Below are 8,864 nucleotides of genomic sequence, written 5' to 3' on the forward strand. Positions count from 1 at the left end.
CCTTCTCCCTTTCTTTGTGATCAGTCATTTTATTGTACTAGTCCTTTAAAAAATCAGTTTATTATATCTATTACCCTTTTTCTCTATACCATGAATATCTACTCTTATTTCCTTCCTTCTACTTTCTCTGTGTTACCTTGTGGTCACTTTATAGCTCTGTGAATCGAATCTTTAGCTGATTTTTATTTGGGCCTTGTTTTTTAATGAACGCACATACTATAAGTTGTGGTTGCTCAACTTTCAGTATTTTGTAATTTCCATTGTGATATCCTCATTAGCCCACAGGGTATTTAGCAGAAGAACTGCAAACTTTGTTAGGAAGATGTTAACCTATGGGTTATTCAGAGGTGTGTTATTTCAGTATCCAAGCATTTGATTTGTTTTTAAGTACCTATTTATTGTGACTTCTAACGGTTTCTTAATGGTGTGCGAACATGGTCTGTACCATCAAGCTCCTCTGGAATTTGAGACTTCCTTTATGACTTAGTATGTCGTGAGTGTTTGAAAGCTCCAAATCAAAAATATATTTTCAAAAGAATATATTCTCTATTTATTGGATAGGAGAGTCTGTACACTCATACATACTTATCATCAACTTTGTTCTGGGGTGTTAGCATTTAAATTTTAGGCATTTCTTGCTTGCTTGTTCTGAGTATTTCTCAAAAAGGTTTGTTAAAATCATTCAATATTTTTGTGGATTTCTTGAGTTTCCCTTATAATTCCGGGATCTTTTGCTTTATGTATTTTAAGGCTGTATCATGTACTTTGTATGTTGTTCCTAATTGTTATATCTTTTTTGGTTCCTTTTATCTCTAGTAGTATCCCTTTTTATATGTATTTTCACCCTAAATAATATTTTGTCTAATGAAAGTACAGATTACATAGGATTACTCTGGTTAATATTTGTTTTAGCTATACATGTATATTTTCCATCTCTTTGTTTCAACTTTTCTACATTAATTTCTTTTAAAGTAGTCTATTATAGGCAGCATGTAATTAAGATTTTAAAAATCTGCTCTGATAACAAGTATATATTTGTTCATATTTGTGGTAACTATCAATAAAAGTAGGGTTATTTCTGCTTTTTCACTGTATTTTCTAGTTACTAGGTGGGTTGTTTCCCCCTTTCTTGCTTCCTGCTGGAGAGAGAATGTTTTCCCCATTCGCCCTTTCATGCCTCTACTGCATAATTTCACGTCAAAAACACACAAAAAAGTACAAGAAAGGAAAATTACAGGCCAATTAGTGAAAACAGATTCAACACTCCTATATAAAATATTAGTTAACTGAATCCACCAATATGTTTTAAAAACCTGACTAATATAATCTACCATACTATTAAAAGAAAAATACCTCGCCCTAACCGGTTTGGCTAGGTGGACAGAGCGTCAGCCTGTGGACTGAAGGGTCCCAGGTTCAATTCCAGTCAAGGGCATGTACCTTGGTTGCTTGCGGGCACACCCCCGGTGGGGGGTGTGCAGGAGGCAGCTGATCGATGTTTCTCTTTCACCTACGTTTCTAACTCTCAATCCCTCTCCCTTCCTCTCTGTAAAAAAAAAATCAATAAAATATATTAAAAAAAAGAATACCAGATGCAATTAATGTGATCAGTAGATGAACAAAATGCATTTAGTAAAATTCAACCATCAGTTATGATGGTAACAAAACAAAACAACAAATAAAAACCCAAACTAGCAAACCAGGAATAGAAGGAAATGTCTTTATTTTGATAAGGGATCTCTACAGAGACTACTTCATGGTGACATGTCTGGAGCTATCTTTCTAAGATCAGGAATAAGACAATGTGGACGAAAAGGGGCCACATGCTGACCTGACAAACTCAGGAGAGGCCTGCATGGCAGTTTTGCAGACTTGGAGACCTAAAGTAACCACAAAATATGGTCTGAAATTAAACCTTAACTAAAAGCAGTTATGGTGGGCAGTTACGTCCTAAGTCGATTATCTTCACTGATAAGGTCCACCTTTACCGTAACTGAGCCTATCTGTCTTTTTGCATCTATGATAACATGTCCTTGGGATGTCTGGGTAACTTGTGACTTTCCTTTTTGTGGAGTCCCTGGGGCACAGCCAGGTGTGCTGGGCCTAGACAGATACCCTGTGGTATCTGTTAATTGTTAATTAACAGATAATTGTTAATTCCTTGTTAATTGTTCCTGCACCCACCTAAGTATGTGTCCATCATTTTACTTTTTATCCTATCACAGAGGTTTCCCCACTTCGCTTAATCCCACCTCCTTAAATGTGTCACCAATGAATTTCAAGTATAAATACGGATGTAACCCTGCCATTCTCCGGAGCACTATCTCAATTCGTTGAGGTTCTGCTTCCCGGCATATGTCGACAGTTTGGCTCAAATAAACTCACAAAAATTCTTTACAGGTTTCAATGTTTTTTTTTACATTAACAACAAGTAGGCTTTTATCATTGCTTTTACTCAATACTAAAGGCTCCATCCAGTGTAAAGTAACCGCATTTGAAGAATTAGAAAGTTAGGAAGGAAACTTGTCATTATTTCAAGATGATATTATTGTATATGCATAAATCCCAAACTAATCAAGAGATAAACTATCAAGATTAAGACGAGTTAATAAGGTTTCTGAGTTCAATATTAACGTAAAAAAGCCAAATGCACTTTCTACAAAACAGCAACAATCATTTAGAAAATAAATTCTTAGAGGACACCATTTAAACAACAGTAATAAAAATATTTTCAGAAAATTAAAATTTAAAAAAATCACAACAACATGTAAACTACCTGGGAATAAATTTAACAGAATGGGTTCACCTTTATGGAGAAAATTATAAATCTTTCAACAAGAAAGACTTTAGCAGATAGGAAGATATACCAGGTTCTTGGACTGGATGATTGAGCCATGATAATGTCAAGTCTCCCACAAATAATCTTCTGATTTAACACAATTCCACTCAGAATCCCAACAGAAGTATTTTACCAGGAAACATGATAAGCTAACTCTGTAATTTAGATGGAGGAACAAAGCACCAAGAGCAAGAAGTGACTTTTACAGAAGTGGAAACCAAATGGCCCATAGAGATTTGAAGAAATGCTCATTCTGATTAGTACTCAAAGAAATTCAAATTAAAACCACAATGACATATCCCAACATCCCCATCAGATTGGGAAAAAATAACAATGGCAAATTTTAGGGTATGGAAAAACAAGGACACTCAAATACTGCTGATTAAAATAAAACTGGTAAAATCACTTTGGGGAATAGTTTGGTATAACCTAGTAAAGTTGAACATGTACCTATTCTATTACCCACCCATGTCATTGTTGGGTACAAATTCTAGAGCAGCAGTTCTCAAGCGTTTTGGTCTCAGGCCCCCTTTTACACTCTTAAAAATAACAAAGGATCCCAAAGAGCCTTTTTGCTTATACGGGTTATATTTATTGGTGGTTACTATATTAGATATTAAAGTTGAGAAAAATTTTACACATGAGAACACACAAGCAGTCATTATATTGAGGAGGAAACTGGTCTTGCAAGGGGTGTCAGCCCATAAAAACTGTGAACAATGCATTGCCCTGGGAGGGGGTAAGGTCCTTATGGCTGGCCCCAGGACAGATCATCTACACCTGAGGGCCTTCCTGTAAGGCCCATGAAAGGGGGCGGAACCATATCTGCAAGACAATGACCCCAGAAGGTTATACAAAGAGAAGCCCCTGAGTGTTACTTCACTCTGATTTGGAAATTATTCCGGATTCCGCTGGTGTTAATTAAAATAGTGTCCCTCCACTTCTTTAAAAGGGTCACTTGGTTTTTCTTGGGTCTTCTGCAACACTATCAGGTGTCAAGAGAAATGACATCATCTATGTGCCGTATAACCTCTACAAAACACCACTGTCTGCTTGTGAGAGAATGACAATGAAAAAGGAAAATGATGTTTAAGTGTTATGAAAATAGTATTGACCTCTCAAACACCTTAAAATGGTCTCATGGAACTACAATTGCTGGATCAACTTTCATAACTATTACCTTAGAGAAAGTCTAAGCACCACTTAAGCGTGAGAATGTTTGCAGGAGCATTGTACATAATAGCAAAACCTAGAAATAACCCCAAATCCATCAACTGGTATATTCATTCCATGAACTACTACACAGCTATAAAAAGGAATAAATGACAGTATGGCTCTATTAGCCAAGATGAATGACTCTTGAGCAACAGAAGCAAGACATGGAAAAATATATTCAGCTTTTATTTAAAGTTCAAAAAGAGGTAAACTTAATAAAGTACTGGTGAAGAATATATTATAGGTGGTAAAGCTAATGAAAAGCAAGAGAATGAGTAAGACCAAATGCAGGACAAACAGTTGCCGGGAGGGTGCACAGGAAGGGATAAAGGACAAATGCAGGATGATCAGGGATGGGATACATAGGAAGTTTTATTTCTTTGGCTGAGTGGTGAGTACATGGGTGTTTATTTTATTCATGCTTTATACATTTTGCTTATATGAGACATTTCAAAATTTAAAAAAATAATAAACCAAGACAAAACAAAAATTTAGACTAGAAAAATTTATTGGATGAGAGAAAATTATTTAACTTAACAACAATGGAAGAAACCACAAAGGAATGGGTAATTTTGAATACATTCAAAAAAAGAAAAAAGTAAAATTGACATAAACAAGAAAACTCCAAACCAATTATAAGGCCACAGCAATAAAAATTAAATTATAAATGGATGTAGACATATGAAAAGAAGTTTAATCTCACTAGTAATCAAATGCAAACTAAAACAGAACCATAAGTTAAGAAATGATGACACTAAATATGAGTAAGGCTATGGTGAAACCAACTTTTTTACGGGCTGTTGGGAATGAATCTTGGTGCAACTTACAATGAATAAAGTTTAGCACACATAAAATGAAGTATTTTAAGGAAATAATCTGAACTACTGAACAAAAAAAATTGTATTAAGAAGAAATGTCCAAAAAGGGACTATTAAGTTAAAGAATAAGACTATTATCTTTAATTTATAGAACTGAATATTGATAGTAATATAAAATGTTGCTAACTTTATATATCTGGTGAAAGAAAATCATGTCAGTAAGAAATGCAACACAAAATTACACACAGAACGGGTTTTTAGCTATGTTTTTCTACGTATAGAAAAACAGCCAGGAAAGAATGCATCTACCGTTAGAGTTATCTCTGTATAATGAGCTTATGGGGGATTCCTCAGTTGTTTGGGGTATCAAAATTCGTTTTAATGAATTCTTATACTTGTAAAGTCAGAAAACAAACCTAAAATAACAAAGCTCACAAAACAGTCAATAGCTCTCCAAACTCACCAAGCACAAAGGCATCACTTAGGTGCCCAAGGCTCTCTATACTATTGTTCTTAGCTGACCCACCCTAGGCTCCTCAAAATGGATTCCCTCTGGCTTCCTGAACATGCCCTCATACCTTCTCACTTCAGCAACTTATCCCACACTATCTGCCTGGATCGCATTCTCCACCTGGTGAAATGCCACCATCTTCCAAAGTCCATGAGAAACACTTTTTTTCTGTGAAATTTTTCCTAATTTTGCTAGCTTAGCCACCCCAACCAGATGCGATTTTTCCTTGTTTGACTTCTACAGAAATGACTATAGCACTCTTTCTACAAGTCGTCTTAACTCTATCAGTTCTGTTTTAATGCTCCTACTAAATTCTAGGAGTTCGAGAAGGGGCTCTATCCTTCTTGAGCTCTTTCTCTAAAACTGATACACTGTTTCGCAGCATTAAACACATATCTGAGTATTTGAGGAACTGAATAAATTATTGTCACAATGGATTAGTCTTTTGCTTTGGCCACAAGAAGGAAGAGAGAACAGGAAATGTTACTCATTTGAAACTCAGCATGGAATTTCTCCCAGAAACAATGAGAAAAAATGGGTTATTAATGAATAAAAAATAATGGACTTCTATTTCATTCTTTTGTCAGCTGCAAATCTATCCATAATTGGTCACTTTATTTCTATGGAAACAAAAATGCAATTTGAGTTCCCAAAAATCTACCTCCAAAGAGTTTCTGGAGTACAGCCAGTGCTTAAAATGATATACTTGCAGATAATATTTTCCTTTAGAAAAAACATGGTGTTGCTTAAATCTGCCTTAAGCCTCTTCTGAAATGACAATAGGAAGGGTGAAATAAAACAGAAAAAAGTGGATGTTCTAAACTCCTGAAACTTTAAGGGGAGAAAGTCTTCAAAGGTTATTTTCTTTTCCATGAAAACCTTTAAATTAATTAAATTAATATTTACAAAGTCTGTGCAGATAACCCACCCATGAGTTCACACATACCTAAGTGTGTATATTTAAGGACAAACCCTCCCTATATTTAATAGCACACAGGGCTTTACTTAGAAATAACACTGTCTTCATCAGACATATTGTGAGGGCTGCTCTTTGCCAGATTTTGGTGGGGGAGGGAAGCCGGTTAGGACAGCTCTTAACACTGACTTGGACTATCTATGTATATATTTAAGCATTGCTCTATATGCATTCATTCAATATGTATTGAGAACTGTGCTAGGTATACAAAGGTTAGTATGACCTTGCCCTCAATGCCAACAGGTTGCCCCAGACCTATATACATTCTACAGGAGGGACTGCACAATAAGCAAGTAAACAAATGAATGAGATAATTACAGGTTATGGTAAGACCTGCAAAGGACACAAAATAAACAAGACAGGGAGGCTATTTAATAATCACCACAGGCCTCTCAGATACATTTAAACCAAGATGGAAAAGAAAAAAAAAGACCTAGCCATGCACACTACCTAGCAAGAGCCTTCCAGGCATAGAGAAGTGGAAAGGTTTCCAGATAGAAACAGACTCAGTTTGTTTGAAGAACATAAAAGAGGCAGTGTGGCTGGTCATGTTTTTCAAACTGTGGGGTATGTTTGTAAGTTGTGATAACAATTTTGTGGGTCACTGCCTCAAGAGAGTTATAGGTTTTCAGAATAAATATTCTTTAACAAATTTTTGCTTCAGTTTTGTGTGTGCACACGTACTGGATTGCAATATATAATACATTTCCTACTGTGGGCCTTGGAGAAATCTGTACTAAGCAAGGAGAGTAGGAACAGAGGACGATGAAGGGGTGGGTAAGAACTAGGGCATGCCTGGCCTTGCATTGAGGCCACCATTAAGAATTGGAATTTTTATTCTAAACAAAGTAGGAAGGTACTGAAGGGTTTCAAGCTGGGGAGTGACATGAATAATTCGACAGGATGGTGTTACCAAAAGATTACTAGAATGAAATTCAAAGATCTGAGCACCTGCCCTGGCCTAGCCACTAACACTAGAGATTTTGAGCAAATCACTTAATCTCTCTAACTTTATTTTCCTCATTTTACAAATAAGAAGGTTGGAGCAAGATGACCTTTGAGATCTTGTCTATTGCTACATTCCTATGAGTACATTGGGGGCAAGTGAACGACTACTGGGTAGACACTAGGTCAGGTTTTAAGTTATTTCTTAAAATATTATAAACCACGTAGCCATAAAAGTCTCATTTCTATAGAAAGAAATTTTAGAATTATTTCTTTACTGGAACCAGGTATGTGATTGGAAATGAGATCTCTGGACTCAAGGTGAATCAGGTGCTTTTGCAACTCTCTGGTGCAAAGTTTAGGATGGGACGGGATTAAAATATTTACTGAACAGGTGTTTTTTTTTGGAACAGATTTCCTTTTTCGTTCTAGGTCATCAACTGACATAATATAGTGCAGTCTAAAGTTGCAGGGAACATCTTTTAGCACTAAAGTCAAGATGTGGAAGCTTAGCTTCTTTCACAGTAACCAAAATGAATATAGAGGCAAAATATTCATTGACAGACTACTATATGCTAACCCCACGCTATACAGTTTGATATATGTTTTTTACTTAATACTCCTAACCCAATTATTTCCATTTTACCGCAATGGAAACAGAAAAGACAATTAGCTATTCAGTGTGCTCATAAAAGACAAGTAAACTATCAAGTGGCAGGATTAGCATTAGAATATATCATGTTTATAACAAATTATCCTGCATGCTTTTAAAATTACAAGGATTAAATCATCGATTTTAACTGGACAACTCAAGTATCTGTGACATATGGGCACAGAATGTTTAAGCAATAAATCAATTCTGGACTCTCGGGTACTTTGGTAGGTACAGTGTGAGATAAAAATATGAGAACTTGTTCTAGCACTGGAAAGCCTACGCAGTTGGTAGCATGCTGAGTTAGTTGTATGACGTGGAATTAAGCAAAATATCCAAGGAATCTGGATCCCCACTTAAGTACACGTAAATAGGATTATGGCAGTTTCCAGGTTCATTTTCGCAATTGCTGCTGGTGAAATGTCAGCAGAGGAACCAGGGACTGGACAGTGTCACCAGTGCCGTGAACGTGGAAAGTGTCCTGCAAGTTCCATAAACTTGTGATGCTAGATACACTGATTTCCAACTTGCATTAACCCTTTAGCAAGCAATGGACGCATCAGCTGCCCAATTGGAGCAGTGTGCATGCCATGTTACGGAGAGGAAAACCTTGGAAACTTGCAGGGCACCGTCCCCGTGAGGGTCGAAATGGTCCCTAACACTTCCCACTGGGACACCCGCAAACACCCCAGCAGCAAAGCTGGGGATGCTCACTGCACACCTGCCTCAACACCGAGAACGCGGTACCCACCTGTCACATACTCGGCTTCGAACCTTCGTCGGGTCTCAGAGATGAGCTTGGCTTTACTCTGGGCGTGACACTGGAAGGGAGACAAGAGCAAGAGAAGCTTAGCAAGCACACCAGCCTGCTTCCCCTCAGTTCAGCCCACCTGCACCTGGGAGCGTCC

The 8,864-nt window shown here is 36.9% G+C and overlaps 1 protein-coding gene across 2 annotated transcripts in view; it reads right to left on the reverse strand.

Moving 5' to 3' along the window:
* Window positions 1–8,775, reverse strand: part of MOSPD2 (motile sperm domain containing 2) — a 40,445-nt gene extending 31,670 nt beyond the window's left edge. For both annotated transcript variants that reach the window (XM_006759064.2, XM_006759063.2), the window contains exon 1: window positions 8,708–8,775. The gene's annotated coding sequence lies outside the window, so the exon portion shown is untranslated. The remainder of the gene's footprint in view (window positions 1–8,707) is intronic.
* Between the last annotated feature and the right edge of the window lie 89 nt (window positions 8,776–8,864).

The sequence above is a fragment of the Myotis davidii genome, unplaced genomic scaffold (assembly GCF_000327345.1).
Source record: "Myotis davidii unplaced genomic scaffold, ASM32734v1 scaffold216, whole genome shotgun sequence".
Classification (NCBI taxonomy): Eukaryota; Metazoa; Chordata; class Mammalia; order Chiroptera; family Vespertilionidae; genus Myotis; species Myotis davidii.